The sequence below is a fragment of the Canis lupus genome, chromosome 1 (assembly GCF_048164855.1).
Source record: "Canis lupus baileyi chromosome 1, mCanLup2.hap1, whole genome shotgun sequence".
Lineage (NCBI taxonomy): Eukaryota > Metazoa > Chordata > Mammalia > Carnivora > Canidae > Canis > Canis lupus.
Genome location: NC_132838.1, coordinates 96,985,373 through 97,008,804, shown reverse-complemented (window position 1 = coordinate 97,008,804; position 23,432 = coordinate 96,985,373). Strand labels below are relative to the sequence as shown.

The window sequence follows — 23,432 nt, the reverse complement described above, 5'->3', positions numbered from 1 at the left end:
GGAAATAAACAAGGCCAACAGACAGGAGGTTTCAGATGTCAATGAACACAGCAACCCCAGGAAATAGAGTTACTGTTCTTTTTTTTTTTTTTTTTAAGATTTTCTTTAATTATTCATGAGAGACACAGGGAGAGAGGCAGAGACACAGGCAGGGGGATAAGCAGGCTCCCTGTGGGGAGCCCGATGTGGGACTTGATCCTGGGACTCCAAGATCACACCCTGGGCCGAAGGCAGACGCTTCACCACTGAGGCACCCAGGCACCCCTAGAGTTACTATTCTTAAAGAAAAAAAAAATAAAAGAATCTGCAAGGAACAGGAGACTTTAAAAAGTAGCAGTGTGGGGAGTCCCAGAGACCATCAGAGTACAGGGTTTCATGGCGGGGGGGGGGGGGGGGGGGGGTGGCTCCAGGACTCAGACGATAATGACAGCTAAGATTTACTGAGTGAAGGGTGAACAGCAAAGCCATTGGAGGGAGAAGACCATTGGGAGAAGGAAGAAACGCTGGCAGAAATGTATTGACTTTTTTTTTTTTTAATTTTTATTTTGAAGTTGTCTTTTTGAAAGTTTTTTTTTTCTAGGTATTTGTGTAATGACTTTAACATTATGTTTTTTTTCCAAAATCATCATAAGCATGTTCAGTCACTTAAATGCCCCAAAGGTGAGAGGGACCACACAGCAGTGCAGGAAGGCATTGTGTAGGGACTGATCTAGAACCTCATCGCCATTGGCCGCCCCTAGGGAAACACGTCATCTTCATCATCTTCATTAACACCAGGTTTGTTCTTCTCATGCAGATTCAAAACAAATCCCATTTGTTCATTTCCAATGATATTACCCACTCTGGAAACATCCTGTGTACATGTTTTGCAGCTTCTGTTTAGAGAATGCTGGCTATTTCATTGGCTGTTTGAAGCAAAATTTAAGTCCAATGCTTATCAAATAGAGCCATAATAAAAATCCCTCACTTGACTTAAAAATGAATAGAAGAGAATGTCCAGGTGGGAAAGACTGAGGGGCCGCGATGAGTGTCCATACTCCCTATCACCTCGTATTTCTCCATGGCAATTATAATCTAACACGCTATATATTTCACTTTGATTTTTGGGGCTCAGGGCACAGCCTTTTAAAACACTTACTGCTACCTGTTACCAAGAATCTGAGGATCTGGGCACTGTTTTATGGGAAAATTTTAAAGAGGGCTCCCTGATAGAAAAACGAGGAGAGGGGATAGGGCATTTTAGAAATATTTTTTAAAACTACAATAAATTTAAAAAAAAACTACAGTAAATATATTTTTTAAAGATGTTATTTATTTATTCATGAGAGAGGCAGAGACACAGGCAAAGAGAGGGAGAAGCAGGTTCCCCGGGGGACATGATCCCAGGAATACGGGATCAGGACCTGAGCCAAAGGCAGACATTCCATACTGAGCCACCCAGGTGCCCCAATACTACGGTAAATACTAAACTTAATTTATTTAGGTCCAGGCATAAGAACCGGTTGTGGGCTGAAGGGAGCAAGTTGAGCTCACTGTCAAGAACCTTGAAATCACCAGAGCCCTCAGAAAACACGGCGTGGGACAAGCCGGGCCCTTCCAGCAGAGCGCAGTGAAGTCCGATGTGCACCTAGAGCCTAACTCTAAAGGCAGGGTGCAGAGGGCCTTGGGGTCACAGGTCAGCAGGAGCGGCTTGGGTTGGTGACCAGGAGGGAGTCCTCCCCCCAGTGAGCAAGAGTCTCTTCCCAGGCCAGGGCCCTGCGCGATGGGCGCGCCCTTTTAGCGCTGCCAGTGGTTCAAAGGACCAGGTGGCAGGTTGGCAAGGCGGCCAGAGGTTCCTGTTGCTGTCAGGGCCCCTTGTGTGTGGATGAAGACCCCTGGGGTGGGCCTTCTGGGCCTGGGAGGCAGGGCGCAGGGGGCTAGGGGCGCTCGGAGCCTGTCCTGGGCGCACGGGCAGCAGGCACGGCGTGGGGTCCCTGCAGGCACTCCGGGTGGGCCCGGGGCGCTGGGAGCACAGGGGCACGGGGGCGCACCGCAGGCTGGCGGGCGGGTGGGTAGGCCCCGGGCGCGGGGGCGCTGGGGGCACTCGGGCGGGCGCGGGGTCACTGGGGCGCACCGGCGGGTGGGGTAGGCGGGTCCGGGGCGCGGGGGCGCTGGGGGCACTGGGTCGGGCGCGGGGTCGCTGGGGCGCACGGGCGGGCGGGGGGAGGCGGGGGGGGGCGGGCCCCCGGCGCTGGGGCGCGGCGGCCGGGAGGAAGTGCGGGGCCTGCCCGGGCGCGTTAAGGAAGTTGCCCAAAATGAGGAAGCGCCTCGCGCTGGCCGGCTGAGAAGACTCCAGCGGCGGGAGGAGCGAGGAGCAGCGGGCGGTCCCGTGCTGCGCCCCGAGCCGTCCGGGCCCGCGCCCCGCGCCCCGCGCCCCGCCCTCGGCTCACCTGGCACAGGTAGGTGTGGCGCGCGCCCTGGGCCGGGCAGCCGGGACGCGGAGCCCCGGGCAGCCGGGAGCAGGGGAAGGCGGGCGGGGCGACGCGCCTGTCGCCCCCCTGCCCGCCCCGAGTCCGGGTCTGTGCGGGGCCCTCGGCGGGGCAGGTGCGCTCAGGGCCTCGGGAGGGACAGGCTGATCGAGTCTCTGGAATCAGGACGGGTAGGTCCTCCACCGAGCACTCCCGGGGTCGGTGGGGTCGGGCCTGCCGGGCACGCGGGGCGGGGCGCCAGTGGGGCGGGCGGGGGGGGGGTGCGGAAGCCGCAGGTGCCGGCGGCGGGCGCGGATCCGGGGCGCAGGAGGCTCACCTTGTCCTTTGGCCATTTTGTCGCTGCCCTGGGAAATTCCACCTTGTTGATGTGGGTGACTCCAGGTGCCAGTGCTCCTGGGCCTGCGGAGGGTTCAGCGCGTGCACGCCTTTTCCTACAGAAAGAGCAGTTGTGTAGAAACAAGAAACTTCCCGGGCCACCCCTAAAATGGAGCAGGATCGCTCCTTGAGACACGTTTTCACGGTACAGTGACTTAGTAAGTGCCGCCGAGAGCCCAGTGTGGTGCGATGCCGATGCCGGGTCAGTTGGAGTTGGGCAGCATAGCTCCCAAAGCATCAGCCCGCCTACCTAGCTGTACAGAGGCGATTCAGCTTTGGGTTTATTCGAATGTTCCAGAACTAGGAAGACCTAGTCTGGAGAAGTCACGGTTTGAGGCTTTTGATGTTGGAGACAGTGTTGCAGGTTATTTTTATCCGTTTGACTGAATGACCAAAGATTCCGTTGATCCCTAGCAACCCTTGAGCAGCAGGTGTTCTTTCCTTAAGCCCTGGAAGCGCTGTCAGTGGGTAGTTTAAAGGTTGGAGATGCGCCACATCGGAATTTTCTAGTTGAAAAAGAGTTCATCTTGTGATGACTTGGAATTCTTGGAAGGAATGGAAATGATTCTAGCATCTGAAGCCTTTTTTTTTTTTTTTTTTTTTTCAGTAAGAAGAAATTCATTGCCACTAGGAAGGCAGCATTTTAATTTCACGGAACTAAATTCATTGATCTGCTCTTCCCCCCCCCCCCGCCCCCCCAAAAAAAAGTCCCTATTGTGCATGAATATATTTATCCTTGAGCTAACACCTTTAGAAAGGTGTAGAGTACTAGGGGTTTTAAACGAGAAATCTTCTCCATTAAAATTTTTTATCAAGTCATTTTGTTCCATCTCCATTATACTTTTGTTTTGTTACGTTTAGAGGAGATTTTGTAGTAAAATAGAAATGGATTTCTAGTCTCTGTATGTGGAGCGCTTTCATAGGTAGGATTTTATAAATAGGCTTAGTAACTAGAATGTTTTTAATGTTTTAAGCTAGGATAAAAAAATGAGGCGTATACTTTAGGTCTTAACCTCTGCTAAGGGAAGAACTTGACAAATAATCTTATTGTTAGATCTGTATTTAAGAAATAACTCACTTTCACCTTCTTTAGGCTCATATTTAATTTAATATCCTAAGCGCAAGTCTGACCTCTCAGTTTTATTTATTTTCCTTTTTAAAAAAATTTCTCTGCTTTTAAACCAAAGACTCCCTAGTACAGTATCTACTTTATGCAGCACATAGCACATCCACAATTATTTTCCAAAACCCATGTGCTAAGATATGTTTTGGAATCCTGGATTTTTCACAATTTACAGTTCAAATTGGGAAGCTAAATTTCAGCATTGAGAAAAACATTTCTCAGAATTTAGAGAGGTACGTGTCCACACTGTCGCCGTGTATTAGAGACTCTGGTACACGCTGGGCGGCCTCCCATACTCCCACCCGTTCATATGTCTGCACGGACACTGTGACTTGTCGCATTTAGTGGAATAAACACACTATAAATAGCTGTGTGTCCGTTTAGGGCAGATGTCACTGAGTGAGTTCCCTAAAACTTACCTCAAAACCTTATTTCTCAGGGGTTTTACGCATCAGGACGTTTGGAACCATATGAGACTCCTAGGGCCTTTTGTTTACTTTTGGAAATAAATCGCATTTCTCCTGTCCAGTAACTATACCTTCTGTGATTAAATGGGCAAATTGCCCCTTTTCAGGGAGCAAGACCTCATTGAAATTTCAATGATAACCATCACAATACAGATCCAAGTGAGAATAAATGATGTTATTTTTTAAGATTTTATTTATTTATTCACCAGAGACAGAGAGAGGGGCATGTGGGACTCCATCCCAGGACCCCAGGGTCATGCCCTGGGCCAAAGGCAGACGCTCCACCCCTGAGCCACCAGGGGCCCCAAGATGGATGATTTTAGAGCAAGAATGCAGGGAGGTTACTGCCATCCTTTGTGCCCACAGTATGTTTTTGGAAGAAGTAGTATTTCCTGTTCCCCCCACGGCAGGCTCGCCGTCTCTATGTTATCTGTTCCTAAGGAATGGAAGAGCACTTTTTTACAATCCGAGCTAATTCTTCCTTTATCCTCACCCTGCCCCCTTGCTCCCCATTTGCAAAGTTTTAACATCTTCTATTGCTGGATCATTTTGGGTGCAAATGAGTAGAGAAACAATTAGCCCTTGGGAGAGGACTTTTTTTTAATGTTCATGCACTGAACTTTTTTTTTTTTTTTCTTTTAAAGCAACTGAAATCAAAAGGCAAAGTCCTTAGAAGAGCCTGGAATTAAATTGTCTGAATTAACTGTGTCTCATCTCTTGCTCTTCCACCTTGCGTTTCAATAAGTTGGTTCTTTTTCACTTGGAAAAAAAACAGGTTTTTGTTTTGCTTTTGACTAGGCAAAGATGAGTACACAAGGAGACAGAGCGGATTTGAAAGGAGAAGTTCATTCATTCATTCTGGTGTTCCATTAGCAGGCACGTTTCCTATGAGCTTATAGTTTCATCTGACAAAAAACAAATTAGCTTGCATTCTTTGAAACCTGTTTGTCTTTATAAATGAATTATGTTAAGTTTTGCCCTTTGGATCTTGAAAAGTTGAATTGGCATCGTAAGTGCAGTCACATCTAGTTGAGGCCAACGAGACCAGTCCAGGGAAGAGTATTAGGGCTAACGAATCAGAAGTGGCTCGCTCTGCATCTGTCCATTTCTGGAAACCACCAGAAATGTTTTTTGGAGGCTGCCAGAGGCTGATGGTAGGAGGAGGAAGTGAGTATTGAGGGAGTATCAGTTAACACCCTGATTACTCAGGAGAGGGGGCCCTGACAGCTTTTATGATGGCTGGTATCTGGTGAGTAGTATCCCCTGTCCCGGGGTGCCTCCCTCTGACACAGGGGGTGCTTGGACCCTGGAGCTGAGGGGCCCTGGAAGGGTCACCACCTCCCAAGGCTGTGCTGGAGCACTGTAGGGGGCCCAGGGCCAGAGGGTTCTGGGCTTCTCCCCGATTGGCCCACGGTATGGGAGGCGTTGATCCCAGTGCAGGCTGAGCTGGCAGGAGGGTCACAAGGCCAGCGGCAGGGTAATGGAGGCGCAGGCCCAGGGACGGTGAGGACGATGAGTCGGGGGGAGTGAGGAAGGATGGCTGAGGGCCCAGTTTTGGGAAAAGCCACAACTTAGATATGGCCTGTTTATCTATGCTCTGTGTGGCTACAGAAAGCTTTGGAATTTCCAGCATGTGACCATCTGCTTTCCCACTACAGTTGTTTGCCTTAATTGATAAATCATCATTCCAATTTGGTCAGTCTGATAATTTCTTAGGGTGGGCTGTTTCTGGGATGCCTGGGTGGCTCAGTGGTTGAGCACCCACCTTCAGCTCAGGTCATGATCCCAGGGTCCTGGGATCGAGTCCCACATCGGGCTCCCCGCATGGAGCCTGCTTCTCCCTCTGCCTGTGTCTCCACCTCTCTCTCTGTGTATGTCTCATGAATAAAGAAATAAAATCTTAAAAAGAAAAAGACTGTTTCTGCTGACTTGTCATGGGGATGTTTTGCTGTGGCCAGAGTTAAATTTTACTTTTGCGAAATTCTAATTTATGCCAATACCTTCCCACCCTCTACAGCTGTTCCCCAAAGTGATCTTTTGACCCTTATAGCTATTTCTTCTAGAATTCTCCACCTTATTTCCTGATGATAGGCTCATTTGTTCTTGTTTTTGATGTATCGGTTTTAGACAGTGTCTGTCAACTTCCTGCTGTGAGAAGGGAGCCGGTGGCAGTGCCAGGCCACCGCCTCCACCCACCACAGTCCTGCTGTAACCCCCGGGGATGAGAAGCCCATTTGGTGTTTATGGTGATCGTAGTCACTGCGAAGGCAACGTGTGCAATATAGTTTCAGTGCGTTTCCTGGAGCCCTCTGTCACTTTTCCCGGGTAAACTCTTACTTTTGTGTCTTCTTGGTGACTCTCTGCCTGCGACAATGGTCTCCCCAGCTCTGCGACACAAAACTAACCTCCCCACTGGAGTCTGATCACTGCTCTGGTCTTCACTACACACACGTTCATGAGGGAAACCTGTCCTGTCCCGGGGAGACGGCTGACTGTCCACATTGTTTGCAAAGTGCCTGTCAGACCTCTGCTCCACCCTGTGGCGTCTTCACATACCGCTCACCAACCGCATTCACGTGCAGTTGAGCCATTAGAAATCCGCAGTAATAATTGTCGAAAATATTTCCTCAAAACTTTATATTTCTAGGATGTGTATGTACGGATGATCTGTATGTTCTAGATCATACATAGGAATTCCAGCGTGGGAATTTTAAATCAATCTCAGCCCCGCTTCTGTATTTGCTCTGACATGGGTGTTTTCTTATCCAATCGATGGGAATGTATAATTTCCCCGGGCACGGGGAGGGAGCCCGCAGTGCTTTTTTTTTCAGATGCTCTGGCCTGGATCCCTTGGTCCTGGAGCAGGTGCTGTTTGATTTTAAATGCTATCCCCAGAGAAGCTTTCCTTGCCCCAGTCACAAAATGCTGGACCAGATGAGGTTTCATGAGCAGATAGTGGCTGTGGGTGTGGAGGTGCAGGGAGTCCCTTGCAGGTGACTTGCAGGGGAGAGCACCTGTCAGCACACTCACACCTCCATGGCCATGGGTTGCATTGTCCTTGGGGCATCTGGGGGACCGGGGCTTCTGGAGTCCACTCTAGTGAAGTGGTTGGCAGCCTCCTGCTGCCTCTGTACAAGAGCCTCGGGTGAAGCCTGGGTGGAGGCACAATGCTGTGGTTATTTTCATCTTGATGCTAAGAATATTTGAATCGGTTGATTGCAATATGTCTTACTGAGTATCTTTATCAATGGTGTTTGAGAGTAAGGGCCTGAAGTTCCTTTGGGTTCAAGTCCTGTTCTGTTTTAAGCTTTGGTCTCTGTGAATGCACCAGTACAGGTAAGAATTCATTCATTCATTCATTCATTTTAAAAGATTTTATTTATTTATTCATGAGAGACACAGAGGGAGAGGCAAAGACACAGGCAGAGGGAGAAGCAGGCTCCATGCAGGGAGTCCAATGCAGGGCTGGATCCCAGGACCCCGGGGTCACAACCTGAGCTGAAGGCAGGTGCTCAACCACTGAGCCACCCAGGCGTCCCCACTGGGGAAGAATTCAGATGTGATGAACACCACTAACACTCTCCTTGACCGCTCTCTCTGCCCCAGCCCACCCTCTGGGTAGGGGGAGGGGAGGTGTCTTTTATTCTAGCCTTTGCTGCTGTGCGTGAGCATGTGTGTGTGTGTGTGTGTTTGCATGTTCTTAACACCAATATTGTTTTGCAACTTTCTTTTTCTAATCAACCACATCTCTGGGGCTGAGGAGGTCTTCCTATCACTGATCGTTGTGTTTTATTCCACAGACTAGAAAATACAATCATTTACCGACAGACATTTAGGGTCGCCCTCACCAAATTTTTGATATTAATACCACGCCTCTAACCAAGCAAGCTGACTGGCTACCTAATTTTTATAAAGAAAGTTGCAGTGAATGCACTTTTTCTTTCACTTTTTTCCCTCTTTTTGCCCTTTACATCGTTTCACAAGACCAGCATGTTACTCCTCATCTCCAGAAAGATCTTAGCCCTGTCCATCCTGTTACCAAGTCCATCTACAAGGGCTGTTATATTCCAGCAAGCAGGGGCTTCATTTACAGGGAATGTAGTTAATCCTTTATTTTTTTTAGTGATACCTTGGGCTTTTGTGGTTTTTCTTACTGGTCCCAGTGGGGGGACCATGACCCCCACTTGCTCCATGGCCTCTGTCTTCCCTTGGCATCAGCTCATCTGGTTGCCTTTCCTTTATGGGGTGAGCTTTCATGCTATGCTTGGTGTTTCTAGGGTGAATCCTGGTCTTTTTATTTTCAAGCAGCCCTAGGAGTTCATTTCCTGAGTCTGCATTTGTTCTGTGGCTCTCTCCTAAGCTGTCCCCCATGAGCTTGGAGGGGTGGGGTGTGCACGGGCAGGGGGAGCCAGGATCCAGGAATCAGGTGGCTGGCACAGAGGCTGTCTGCCCTTTGCAGATGTGGCCATGCCCTGCCTCTCCAGACACATGTCCTTCCTGCACAGGGCCTGCCGAGGAGCTGGGGAGCTGTGGGCTGCCCAGCTGCTCTGCTACCCTTCCCAGGGCGCTGGCACCCCCAGGGCACCGCACCTAAGGGCCCGCTTCCACCTCGCAGCCCACCCCTGCCACCTGCCTGCACATGGACCGTGATTTCCCTCTTCACGCTGAGCCCACCTTGCTTCATCCCCTGGCGTGGGCAGTAGTGTGCAGTCCCCTGGCACCCTGCCTTCTTCACTTCCCATCATGCTCATGGACTCTTAGCCTGCATTCCTGTTTTCACGCTCTTTCCTTCCTCTGTGTTTATGGCTGCTGCCCAGGCTGGGAGAGGAACTCCACCACTTCCTTCTCTGAGTAACCCCAATCAGCTGATGGTCATAGCTGCGTGAGGATGTGACAGCGGACGGTGGGAGGGGGTGGGTGGAGCTCGCGAGAACTGGCTGGGTGGCAGGCTGGGGGTGGCTTTGGCGTCCCCTGTTGCCCTGGGCACTGTGCCAGCCACCCTGGCACTTGAGCAGCAAGTGTGTCCACAGAGAGGGCCGCGGGATCCTGTCCACGCAGATGGTTAGGGCGGGGCGGACCCGAAGCAGGACTTGCTCAGAGGCACCTCTCAGGATGCCCAGGGTGTTAGGGTGGAAGGGACCTTGCAGAGCATCTAATTCACCTGTTGAGAAGGTGAAGTGACTTTTCCAAATGCTAAGGGGTGTTGCTGGGTTTCAGAGCCTCAGACTTGTGTGCCGCTCCTCCAGAGCAGTGATTCCTACCTACTGCCCTGATAAGGAGTGTAGATGGATCTGCCGTCGTGCCGTGTGGAAGGTGGCGCGTCCTGCAAGGGGACACAAGGAAGCCCAAGAAGGCAGAGCGAGGACAGGAGCTCTTTGTGCCGTGTCCTTACTATTGTCATAGCTTTGTGTTGGGACATTAAGTTCATTCAATAGGAACTGGGCAAAAAGTCTTGAATCGGTGAGAGGCTAGTAGGAGAACATCAGATGCTTTTATACATTTTATGTCCTTTCCACACACGTTAAGCCTACTTCCCAGGTCTCCATCAGAGTGAACTGGAGCTCCGGGGAAGCAGGCTCGGAAGGATGCACCGAGCTGCCGTCTGCATGTCCACAGGGCAGGCTGCCCCGTCAGGGGTAAGTCCTGTTCCCCACACGTGTTAGTGTCGCTGGGGCTGGGAGGGGCTGCTCGTGGAATAGAGCAGGGGAGAAGGAAAATATTCCAACTCAGTCGTGTTGTGTCCCATTGTGGAAACATTTGTGATGCAGGCGGGACTCTGGGATTCAGCCAGAGGAAGGCAGGTTGAGAGCTGGCAGGAAAGGATGCGCTCTAGAAGGAAGACAGAAAGCTATGGCCAAGGAACCACCGGTGTCTGCAAAGACGCATTAGCTGAAAAGCCAGCGCATCCTTCCAGCTTGTCTCTACTGAGAGAACTCTGGAAACCGTGTGGGTACCTGTTGATAGAGGAATGGTATTAGTTTGCTAGGGTTGCTGGACAAAGGACCAAGACCAGGGGGTTTAAATAACAGTTTTGGAGGCAGAAGGTCTGAGATCAGGTGTCAGTGGGGTTGGTTTTCTCGAGGCCTTTCTCTTTGGCTTGTGGATGACGTCTCCTCCCTGTGTCCTCACACCTTGCCTCTGTGTGTTAACTCCCCCCATTTTATGCAGACAGCAGTCCTATTAGATTAGGGCCTACGGTAATGGCCTCATGTGAACTTAATCACCTCTGTAAAAACTCTGCTTTCAAACATAATTGCATTCTGAGGTCCTGGCGGCTTAGGACTTCAGCACACGAATCTGTGGGACGTGATGGGTCGGCCATCACAGGTGGTGACATGAAGCCTGGCCCCTCCTCACGGTGGCCTTGCTCTGCTGCCATTAGGAGCACAAGGGAACTCTCCAGGCCTCACCATGAGAAGACCAAGGGACACAATGAAACAAAGGGTGGGTAAGGGGAAACAGGATCCCCAGGGTCTTAAGACATAGGTGTAGTGGATTGTGGAGAATCAAGTGTGGAATGTTAGTGCAAGGCAGGCAGGGCAGGCAGGGCACCTGCCATTAGTCAGGAAAGGGAGTATGGGGCGTTAATTAGGGGTCTTGGAAAAGCTTTACTTCTTATACCAGAATACGTTTCAGGCTGAGCAAAAAATAAAAATTAAAATATAACAACAAGAGCCTAAAAGGGCTATAAGAAAAACTGGGGCAGGTTTTTAAACAATTATGGTGTGAGGAAGGCCTTTCTAAATATGATAGAAAATGTGAAACCAAGAAAAGGATTGATGAGTATTATTTCCTAAAATTTTTAGCAAATCTCTATACAGATGGAAAAAAAAATTTGTACACAAGTGGCAAAAACCATATGAAAGGTATTTGTTTTCAGTGCCAGTGCTGAAAGACCAGTAGCTTTGACATGTAGTGAGTTCTTTCAAATCAATGAGAAAAATGAGCACAGCCCAATAGAAACCTCCGCCAAGGATACACACAAGCCGTTAAAAAGGACAAATGAGCCCAAAGTGCGTGGATGTGCCCTTCCCCTCCAAAATGAGCGTTGATTTAAGGGTCTGCTCTGCGACAAGGTGTGGGGAAGAGAGACACTCACATAGGCACTGGCAGGGCCGTCAGGCATCGTCTTCTGAAATTTAAAACCCACATGTCCTTTGACTATGCAGTTTACTTTTTGGAACTTCTTACACATATAAATTCACGAAAATGAAGCAATATATATGCGTACAGTAATTCGTTGCAACAGTTCATTTTGTAATAGCAAAAAAAAAAAAAAAAAAAAAAAGAACAGGAAAGGAAAGGAAAGGCAAAAAGCAATACGTATCAGAAGGGGACTGTCTGAATAAACTGGTCTGTCCGTGCTTTGTGATCCTGTGTGGTGGTCTTCTTGAAAATGTGCAATCTTCATAGACCGACACATAAAGATGTCCAAGTCACCTCTTTACTCTGCAGACTCTTTACTCTTTGCTATTTAGGGTGATCATGATAAAAGAAGGTCTGAGTGGGATGAGGCTGGAGGAGAGCTAGAGCAAAACAGAGCATCAGCTGTGACTGGACATGGGTCTCCCCACAATGTAAGTGAGCCTCCAGGGGTTGGCCGGCTTCGGGAGGTGCTGCCCAGGCTCGGCCTGCCCGCGGCTGCTCAGGCTGCCCACCCTGCACATTCGAACATGGTCAGGCAGGTGGCCTGCCTTCGGACATTCATGAGGGCTCCTGCCCCTTCCCCTGCCAGGTGCAGCAGCCTAGGTCGAGACCAGGTTAGCAGGACTTTAGAGCACACAGGCACCTCTTAAAGCCTAACAGAATTGCCGTCGAGTTTGAATTTAGGGGTGTGCTGGGTATAACAGTAGCCGTGTGCGCCTAGGACAGCAAAGACCCTGGTCCACCCCTGCGTGTGCGTGTGCGTGTGCGTGTGCGTGAAGAAGAGAAAGAGCTCACCCATCTTCACCCCGTGGACACTTCCTTCCTTTGCACTTGTATCACAAGGCCTGGATGTCGGGACCTGGGGAAGAAGGGATGTGAGCCCCGTCAGTGCGATCTCTGCATAAGCCATCAGACTTGTAGGAGGTACAAGCGGACAGAACGATTCCCTGAGAAAGAATGTGCGCCCTGGGCTGACAGAGAAACTGGCCTGTAGCATTTTCTACACCAGGGCATGGAATGATTTCCATCTCCAAGATGACTCCTTAGCACGACTCCAGGTCCCCTTACTTACTTGAGATGCTTTGTTCTCACGAGGACAGAAGCAGTTTCACTCCGGGGGAGCTGGGGCCATGGTTTCTTGGTGTCTGTGGCTTGGCTTTAGGGCCTCACCGTCTGCAGCGGATGATGACAAGGGGACTGCTATCGCAGTGGGCCATCTGGGGACAGTCTGTGACCGTGGCCTACCTGGTCCTGACTCTGCCCATCCACGTACCCCTGTGAGGCACAGCACTAGACTCCCGCCGGGAGCCCCCAGGCCTCATCCCACATGTCCAAGTTTATGCTTTGTAATACAACTTTCACCCATAAATGCCCAGTTCCCACAAGTGGTCCTAAAGCCCCTCTCTGGGGGCGGCACACTTGGTAGAGGCAGACCAGGCACATGGGGCTGGATGCCATCATCCACTGAAACTTCTTCTTCAGCTCTTGGCAGCTCATCTCCACAGCAAAGCTGGAAACGCCTGCTCTGGCTGCAGAATTCTGGGACTTGCAGATGCACCGTGCAGAGCACCTGCGGTCTGGCTTGCAAAGAAGCTGCCTGCAGAATGGTGGTGGCTCGGTGTAACGGGAAATGCAGGAGCTACATAGCCTCTGTTCACCTGGGGAGTAAAAGAAAAGGGGGGTCTTTTAGGGGCAAAATGATTTTTGAAGACAGTGGGAGGGTCACAGAAACAGGGTGGCCTTTACCCAACAGTTTCACTTTGACTCTGAAGCAATCCAGCTGTTCTCTGGGGATGCATTTGGAAAGCCTGCTGGGTTTTACCAGGCGGCATGTAGGGAATGTCAGTGGACAGGGACCCCCCCCTCTTCACCAGCTCATGGCCTCCCTCCTCCCCTGAAGCACTAAAGCACTTTGTGACATTATTTTGGTCCTTGTCATGCACTTTTAAAGCGTCCATTTGGAGACTGTAGACAGACATTTTTGTGTGTTCTGTGCTCCCAGCATGGCCGGCACCTGGCGCTCTCACTGCCCCCCTTATATTTCAGTGTATCACGTATGATTTTGATCCAGTGAATATTTGATATTTGGAGTAGGTATTTGATCTAAAATGTGTCTCTCCTTCATAAAAAGAAACCTAGAGCCCACGTTTGGCTTCAGAAGGAGAAGAGATGTCTGGAGGGGAGAGGTGTCTGGGCCACACAGCCCATTCCTCCAGGTATGAAATTGTAAGATGATCCCAACAGTCCCATCACACTGGTCCCAGGGGTGTGCGCACTGTTCCGCTGCTGACACCTGACCCGGTGGGGACAGAGGCCTTTCTCCAGTGTCCCCACCAAGGATCTAGAATCCTGTAATTCTGTACATCGTCACCAGCCACGTGCGGTCGTTTACATTTCAAGTACTTAAAGGGAAATAAATTTTTATTTTTATTTATATGTTTTTAAATATTTTATTTATTCATGAGAGACCTAGAGAGAGGGGCAGAGACACAGGCAGAGGGAGAAGCAGGCTCCCTGTTGGGGAGCCCGATGTGGGACTGGATCCCAGGACCCCGGGGTCATGCCCTGAGCTGAAGGCAGACTCTCAACCACTGAGCCAGCCAGGTGCCTGGAAATAAAATTTTAAAATCAGTCTTTGCCACACTTCAGGCCATACATTCAAGGGCAGTAGCCACACGTGACTCATCACTCCATGCAGAACAGAGTAGAACAGTCTTTCCATCATGACAGCACGGTCAAGCCCCACACTGTTCCTTCCCCAGGTCAGGGACACATGTTCGACCTCCAGCCCCCCCCAGGGCTGCCTGCGGAGAGTGGATTGTAACTCTTGCCACTTGTTCACATTTGGACCTGGACGCCTCCCATTTCCTTAAAGGGCTCTGACCACAAGGCGCCCACATCCTTCACATGAGACCCCGAGTCTCGTCCACAGGATCTGGCCTGGCCCTTTCATCTGCCGTAGTGACATTTCCTACTCAATATTACCCGACACACACATGCACACACACATCACACACATGTATAGTGCACACACCGTATGTGTGCACATTACCATGCATGCACACATCACACAGGGGCATACACACATACACACATCACACAAGCAGAACACATGCACGTGTGCATACACACACGTCTACATACACACAGCACATCTGTCACACATGCAGGCGCACACTCAGACACATACACCCATTTAGTCTAGCTTAGCGACGCGTCAGTAATGAGTCACACAGAGACTGGTTTCCAGTGGTTGCCCTGGAGCCATCCAGTGGGAACACAGCCTTGGAGGACAGTTCTAGCCAACACGTCCTTGGGTTAAACACACTTGGTTCAGTGTAGTTTCTGGAAAAATAACCTAGTTTCTTATTCAAGAGGATTTTGAGGTAATGGAGAAAACCTTAGTACTTGTTCATTTCTCTAAAAAAAAAAAATCCAACTTAATTTTCTCAAAATATTTGGGATCCAAGGGATGCTTGTCTGGAGAGGGAACATGTACTGAGGCAGGATGAAGGAAATGCGTGTAGATCTCATGACACGTTGTACCCTGCCATGCAAGAAAGCTGGGTCTTTGTCTCCGGGAGTGTGGACAGTGTGCTCACGTGTGAGCTGAGAGGCGGGCGTCCTGGGGGACGGGGCCTGCAGGAGCCCATGAGGGCACAGGTGACCGTCCACCAGGTGCATGACCCTCCGCCAGGTGCTCCCGACCCTCTGGGCCAGTTTGTCCCTGTCCCCTGTGCCCCCGCCTCCCTCCGGGCAGCTTGCCTGTTTCTGGATTTCCTGTGCTGCTCATTGGGAAGGGAGATAAAGCAGCAGAGGAACAGCAGCTCTGAAGAGCTTGGGAATTCTAGAACTTTCTTTCATGCGTCAGCCTGTTGTCAGGATGCGGAGCACACGCACCCCGCCTCCTGTGCACCTGCCCGGGCCACCGCCTCTGAGGCCTGCAGGGCCAGGTGCCCTCACCTGAGGGCCTGCACTCGCTGGGCTACTGTGGCTGAGGACGTGGGCGAGGATCGATTGCGTGGGCAGAGGGTCCCTTAAAGCTGCCTGCACATCATCGCCACTGCTTCCCCAGCCTGGTTACTGCTCACCCCCCAGGGCAGTTCTGTCTGGGTTGGCCGGGAGCCCCAGAACCTTCCACCTAGAGCAGCAGTGCCCCCACCTGGCCAGGTAGGTCACCTGGAGAGCTTCCAGAACCCCCTTCTCCCTTCCGCACCCCCCCCCAAGCTCTGAGCAATTTGGGGCTGAAGCTCCATCACCAGGCACCTTACACAGTGACTCACCCCGCTATCCTGAGCTGTAGTCAGGGTGGAGAAGCAGTGTTGCCATCTAGAACTTTCTTGGTTTTGTTAGGAGCTCAGGAAAGTAGACCTCTTTGGATTTCTGGATGAGGAATCCTGGGACGTCTACACCGCTGACATGCATCTGGAATGGGTCTGAAGCCCGTGTCTTCGGTGGGGGGGACAGCCCTGCTCCAGCCTTCCGACCCTCGGTAGGCCATCGGAGCCTCCCCACCTTCCACAGCACTGTCATCCTGATGCTGGAATCACCCCCAGCCCCCCAGCCCCGAGGCCCCTGGACCATCTGGAACAGGCTCCCATCCTCCTCCGGCCTCGGGGGTGGCCAGGGAGAAGTTGAGTTTGCTCAACTAACAGGCTCCCTAACAGGCTCCTCCCCAACTACAGAGTCCAGGGGGAAAGTCCTCTGGTTTCTGAAAAGTAACTTTATTCCTTTTAAAGATTTTATGTATTTATTCATGAGAGACACAGAGAAAGAGGCAGAGACACAGGCAGAGAGAGAGAGAGAGAAGCAGGCTCCCTGTGGGGAGCCCCATGTGGGACTCGATTCCAGGGCCCCGGGGTCATGCCCTGAGCTGAAGGCAGACGCTCAACCACTGAGCCACCCAGGTGTCCCTGAAGTGGCTTTAATTAAAGCTCTAGACATCTGTTCCACTCCTTCATGGAACTTCTCTGCCTCAGGAATGTTGATCTTGCATATTTGGCGTCTCCTCTGTCCCTCTAGTACTTCTGTGCGGAGCTCCGTGTGGATTTCCTTTCCATCCTTCGCAGCCTACGCCACCCTATTCCCCTTGCTCTCTGTGACTGCGCACCTGTCCCCCCTCCACTGTTTGAAATTGTCGCCTTTCCCGCCTGCCCCGACCTCTGACTTCTCTGACTCTTGCCTCCTCCCCGCCCCACCACCACCACTCACTTTTGTGTCTCTGGTTTGAGCTACTGTTTTAACCAAGCGATGATCCCAGTAGGCCCTTGGCTTCCATGGCTGTATGTGCGGCCATGACTTTATGGGCCTCCCACGTGTCTCTCCTATGGCTTCTCTCCTTTGATTCTGTCCGTGTCACTATGTCGACCAGGGGTAGGTTCCTCCTCTTGGAAAAATGAGTCATGTTTGGAAGTGGCCCAGGATGTGTGCCAGGCCCACAGAGTGTTTTCCTCATTCTCAGTAATGCTGAGAGAGAGAAAGGGAGGGAGAGAAAGAGAGAGAGGAGGAGGAGGAAGGGGGGAAGGGGGAGGAGGAGGAGGAGGGAGACAATTGGCTTCACATTTACTTCTTCCCAAGGAGGCTGCCAGCCATTCAGAATCTCCTCTCCACCCTCAAAAACTGGTTGGTACCCCACCGCTCCGTGGGCTTTGCCTGAGGTCTGCCCTGAGCCGTACTCATCTTCCCTGAGGGTCTTCATGCTCCCAGGGTGAGCCTCGGCTGCAGTGGGTCCTGCTCCCTGCACACTGTTGTTTGGGGTTAGAGGAGTCCACTAATTTTCTGGCATTTCTCTCTCCTGTTCTTGTTGTGAGTTTGTTTCAGAGAGGAGGCAGCCATGGCCTCTCTACTCTGCAACGGCAAAGTTATCTGATGTTTTGGTCTTTGTGTTACAGAGCACCTTAAAGCATTTGTCATTTTCATTGAACAACTAAGTTTCTGCAGGAACAGGGAAGAATGAATAGAAGACATGATCAGAATGACCACAGACGTTCATGTGGCACCCTCTGCCTCTGTCAGCCTCTCTGCTCTGAGTGGCCAGCCAGGGCTGTTTCCTTGCCTGGCTGTGTGATCCATTCAGCACGTTGATTTATTGGTCACCTCCTGCCAGCCAGGAATAGTGCTAGGTGCTGGGACCATGGCAGTAGCCAAGATCCTTCCCTGTGCTCTCATCCTGTTTCTGGTCAGACTGAAAGAAAGAGCAGGAGCCCAGCCCCAGGCCTTGAGCAGACATGACCTCATTTGTTCCTCATGGCAACCATCTTTTGGGGGAAATTTTAAAAGTACAGAAAAGTGCAACCACACTCACAGTAAACAAATATTGACATTTCCCCCCTCCCCCTTTTTTTTGCCCTTATTTCTCCTAAAAGGACATTACAAATAAAGTGAAGGCTACTTCCTTTTTATGGTGAGTAATTTGCCCGAGGCCAGAGAGCTGGTGAGCAGCAGGACTGATGTTTCAAGCTCAGGTCCTCCCCGGGGACAAAGGCTGTGCATTCTCTTGTTTACTTTAACAGGTGTCCTTTTAAATACACATTGGTGATGCCCTGTTCACTGTGTGGCTCGCCTGCAGCAAATATCAACACCTGTAACAGAGGACCAGACAGACGTGCTTCATGACTATTTTTTGGTATATGCATATAAAAGCTCTGTTTTTGAGGATGCCAGGAAATTGTGTAGAGCCAACAAATACAGTGGGATGGGGTTGTCAAGAGCTAACACTAATAAGATAGAAGTTTCGCACATAATAGCATCTATTTACCATCATATGAATTTTACAATAACTATACTTTCACATCTCTTTTGTGTACAAGTGACCATGGATGCTCTTGTGAACATTCTAGAAATCACTCAAAATGGGTGAAGGATGAGTCTAACACATTTAGCATCTGATATAAGGTAGTGTACACTCGATCCTCATTATCCGCAGGTACCGTTTGCAAATTCACCTACTTGCTGAAATGGTCTTGCGACTGCGTAGCCAGAGCTCTGGGCACTTCCGCGGCCCTTTGTGGAAACGCACAGAGCGTCAGAGCGTTGATTCGCCCCTGAGGTAGATGAGGCGCACTCTGCCTATGTGTCATTTTTGTGTCCATCGCGTCCCACGTTTTTAAAACTTTTCTGCTTTTTGCTGGTGACTTTGCAGTTTAAAACCACCCGTAACCATAGTGCTAATGTGCTGTGTGGTGCATAGGGCTTCGATATGCCTTCTGGAGAAAATACATGTGAGATGGGCTTCCTCTGGGCAGGCGTTGCGGTGTTGCTGGTCATGGGTTCAGTGTTAGTTAAGCAACGATAGATGTTAAATCACGTGTCTTTGAACAGAAACACACTTAGAACAAACCCGTGCATTGATTGGCTGATGGCAATATGTGACCACAGACTCCCAGGAACAAGCCTGTGTTTCCCCTAGAAGCAGTGGTTCCTTATTCACTAACTCAGTGTTCAGGGAAACGTTTTAGGACATAATTAGCACACGTAATGAGAATTGACTGTATTTTATTTTATTTTTTATATACAGCAGGGAAATGATTTTAATTTTTATATATTTTTTAAAGATTTTATTAATTTATTCATGAGACACACAGGGAGAGGCAGAGACACAGGCAGAGGGAGAAGTAGGCTCCCTGCAGCGTCCCCAATGTGGGACTAGACCCCTGGACCCTGGGATCACGCCCTGAGCCAAAGGCAGATATTCAACCACTGAGCTACCCAGGTGCCCCGGGAAATAATTTTCAAAACCAAGCTGGATTAGATGGGTTTTATAAGAGACATGATTTTGAAACAAATGAACTGTTTTACAAATACAGTGAAAATCCCTTAGTCATGCATTTCTTGTTCATTAATTGACAGATTTCTCCTGAGCTCCCACAACATGCCTGGCACCAGGCTCGTACCTAGGATATCAGTGAACAGGTGCAGAGGTCAGATCACAAACATCAGGATTAAAAGCAGTGTAGACAACTTGGTATTTCTGTTTAAATTTGTAACAAGCCCAATGAGTTCCCCAAACAAGAATATTCAAATTCTCACACAAATGTTTTTCTTATGAAAGAATAGTTTTTCATAGCCAGGATTTTTTAAAAGGATTTTACTTATTTATTTGAGAGACAGAGTACAAACAGGATAGGGAGGAGTGAAGGGAGAACGAGAAGCAGGCTCCCCACTGAGCAGAGGAGCCCCTGACGATTCAAGGACCCTGAGATCATGGCCTGAGCAGAAGGCAAATGCTTAACAGACTGAGCCACCCAGGCGCCCTCATAGCCAGTATTTCCAAGTAAATATTTTTCTAATAACCGGGGAGTGATTTTATGGCTGGTTTACTTCCAACTCCACAAGCTGGCAACTGGCGATGATATAGTAAATTGCACCTGTGGTGGGGCTGGGGGTGGGGAGGGGCTGTGGCTCATATTGTTCAGACCTGCAGGTCATCGGAGGTTATGTTTGTCACAGGCTAACTCAGGTGCGAGGCAGAAATCTTGGGGGCACATAAGGACAGCAGTGGGCTTTTTCCTTCAGTGCCTCTGTCCTGCCTCATACAGCTCAGGTGCGAGGAAACACGTCCATACCTAGAGCGTGCCCAGGTCCCCACCACCCACGACCCAGAGCTCCTTTTGAGTTCCTCCAGTGCACGCGCAATTTATAAACTAGGGGATAGGACAGGAGCTCGTAAATGGCCATTTTGGTGACTTTCTGGAGGCTGAACGTGGACTAATTTGAGAGAGAGAAACTCCTCCGGGTTGCAGCCTTAGGAAGGCCTCCGCTTGCTTGGTTTTTATCTCTAAAAGTCTCATTTTAAAGATACCTGGAAAATGTTTTACACGGGTATGGTAAGACACACCGACACGATTGGAGGAGGACGTTTTTATGCTCACAGATCCGTAGAAACAGGAGGTACCGTGTGCATGGCCACATGGGGAAATATCAGGGTTGTAGGGAGGCAGAGGGAAAGGGAGAAGGTGGGCAAGAGCCCTTGTTGTGGTTTCTGCAGGAAAGGTGAGGTGAGGCAAGCAGGCTTGAAACAGGCTCCTCTGAACAATTTCATTGGGTTCTCAAGTGTGAGGGCTGTCCACTGTGGCCTGGCACCTGGCCCTAGGGTGTGAGGGCCCAGTCAAGCAGGGGATGGGGGATGGGTTGGCTCCTCATTTGTAGGAGAGGCCACTACTGTGTGCAGAAATTGTCCAACCATGCAAGGGCAGTCTCTCTCTGAGATCAGCAAGACCCAGGCATCAAAACATCAGAAATACAGAAAATAACAAAAAGAATAAGAAAACGAGAAGAAAATGATATATACACGCCTCATGAGGTCATGAGGTTGTCATGGTGACAACGGAGAAAGCACCCCTCGTGACTGGTAGGGGGAGGAGAAGAATCATTGTGAAATGCACCCAGAGCCTTCTCCACAAGAGGCTCCTCTCCAAGGAGAAGATCTTGTCACCACTGTGTTCAGCTGAAGCAAAGGGATTCCTTGTACTCCACCTTGTGTCACCTGAAGGACAAAACCCCACACACCTATAATTAATGAGGGTAAGGCTTTAGGTAATTTGATTGGAACATAGCGGGCAGGAAAGGGAGTAGGGGGTTTGGAGGAGGAGCAGCTACACCACCGGAGAAACACTTGGACAGGTCACAGCCTCCTGGCCTGGCTCACTGAGAGCCTGAGAGTTAATGGCAGGGTCCTGCAGGCCTCACCTCCCCACCAGTAGGGCATGGCATAACACTGGATGGAGCATACACTCCTCTGAGAAGGAGTAGTTGGGGAAACCCAAAGACAAGTGAAGACACAAAAATAAGACCGAAGAATGTGAAGTCTCACAAATGCAACGTGAGAAAACATGAAATCCTAGTGGATCGTAAGGTAAATCCTCACATGAAGGGCCTGTTCACCACTTCCTATTATCTGATTCAACACTGCCAGGGCTTCAACAGCAACAACAACAACAAAAAGCCAAACACGTCCAGGTTTCAAAAAACATTACAAGGCATGCTAAAAGGGAAGTGAAAATACAGTCATCACAAGGATCCAGAAAACTCACAGAAAGAAGAGAAAATCTTGAAAAAATCCAGAGAGGGATGGAGACCCTATGCACAGTGGAACAAGGATCAGAGTTATTTATGGAAGACTTCTCATTTTAAACTGTGGAAACCAGAACTGGTGCTGTGAAATATTTTAAGTGTTGAGGGAGAAGAAAACACAAGCACCAACCTAGAATCTTATATCTAGCTCAAGTATCCTTCAAATGTGAAAGAGAAATCAAGACTTTCTTGAACAAACACACACTTAGAAGATTCCCCACTAGTTGACTGGTCCTACGAAAAATATTACAAGAAGTTTTTCAGATAGAAGGGAGAGGATATAGATCCAAAATTTAGGTCTGCCTGAAGACAGGAGGAGCATCAAAGGAGGAAAAAGTCAATTAAAATATTTTACTTTTCTTATTTGAAACTGACCTAAAAGTCAGACCATTCATTTAAAGCAATAAAACCAACAGTATACTAGTGATTCACACAGGTGAATAAGTGGAAGGAGTGGAAGCATTGTCACAGTTGTTGGGAGGGAAGAATGGGAATGCTTTTATTTTCATTTTTTTAAAGTTTTTATCTATTTATTCATGAGAGACAGGCAGAGACACAGGCAGAGGGAGAAGCAGGCTCCCTGTGGGGAGCCCAATATGGGACTCAATCCCAGGACCACGGGATCACGACCTGAGCTGAAGGCACATGTTCAACCACTGAGCCACCCAGGCATCCTGAATGGGAGGTAACTGTACCATATATGAAGTGGATAGTGTTATTTGAAAGTTAGGTTTAAAAGTCAGATTTTAAATGTAAACTTTTAACTCCAGGGCAACCACTAAAAATTTTTAAAATTTATGCTGGGAAGATCTGCAGTGGAATCTCCTAAAATGATTAACATAAGAGAAAAGAGAAAAAGAGGAGAACAAAGAGACAACAAATGCAATGGATAAAAAAGTTACAAATGTGTTAGATATCAATCCAACTAAATCAACAATCACTTTCAACACAGATGGTCTAACTACGCCAGTTTAAAGTACAGAGTTTATAGGAGCGAACCAAAAACATGACCCAGGGCAGCCTGGGTGGCTCAGTGGTTTAGCACCATCTTCAGCTCACTGTGATCCTGGGGTCCCAGGATCAAGTCCCACGTTGGGCTCCCTGCATGGAGGCTGCTTCTCCTTCTGCCTGTGTCTCTGCCTCTCTCTCTCTCTCTCTCGCTCTCTCCCTCTGTCTCTCATGAATTAATAAATAAAAACTTAAAAAAAAAAAACATGACCCAACCATATGTTGTCTGCAAAAAAAAAACCTATCTTAAATGTGAAGACACATATGGATTAGTGCTAAAGAAAGATAGTCCCTGCTAACACCAGTCAAAATAAAGATAGAATAGCTGTATTAATTTTAGCTAAAACAGACTTAAGAAAATGGAGGGCTATCAGGGATAAAGAGGAGTGTTACATAACCATAAAGGGATCAGTTATCCAAGAAGATGTAGCAATCTTCAACATGTATGCACATAACAAAGAATATCAAAATGCAGAAGGCAAACACTGAAAAAACTCAAAGGAAAATGGGCCAATCTACTATTGTAATTGAAGATCTCCATCCCCTTCTATCAATAATTGATAGACTAAGTAGATAATCAACAGGGTACAGATGACCTGAGTAGCACCTTTAATCCCATTGACATTGACTTGACACTCATAAAGTATTCAATCCAACAGCAGAAAAATACACATTCTTCTCAAACTGACATGGAACATTTATCAACACAGAGCATGTGCTTGGAAAACATATGTAAACATTCTTAAATGAATAAAAAATAATATAAATTATGTT

At 49.2% G+C, this 23,432-nt stretch overlaps 1 protein-coding gene across 4 annotated transcripts in view; it reads left to right on the top strand.

Moving 5' to 3' along the window:
• Positions 1-2,304: 2,304 nt before the first annotated feature.
• SYK (spleen associated tyrosine kinase) overlaps positions 2,305-23,432 on the top strand; it is an 81,797-nt gene continuing 60,669 nt past the window's right edge. For 2 of the 4 annotated variants that reach the window (XM_072841177.1, XM_072841150.1), the window contains exon 1: positions 2,305-2,438. The gene's annotated coding sequence lies outside the window, so the exon portion shown is untranslated. Of the gene's footprint in view, positions 2,439-2,473; positions 2,639-23,432 lie in introns of those variants that run through there. The other 2 variants (XM_072841167.1, XM_072841160.1) reach the window with 1 other exon arrangement.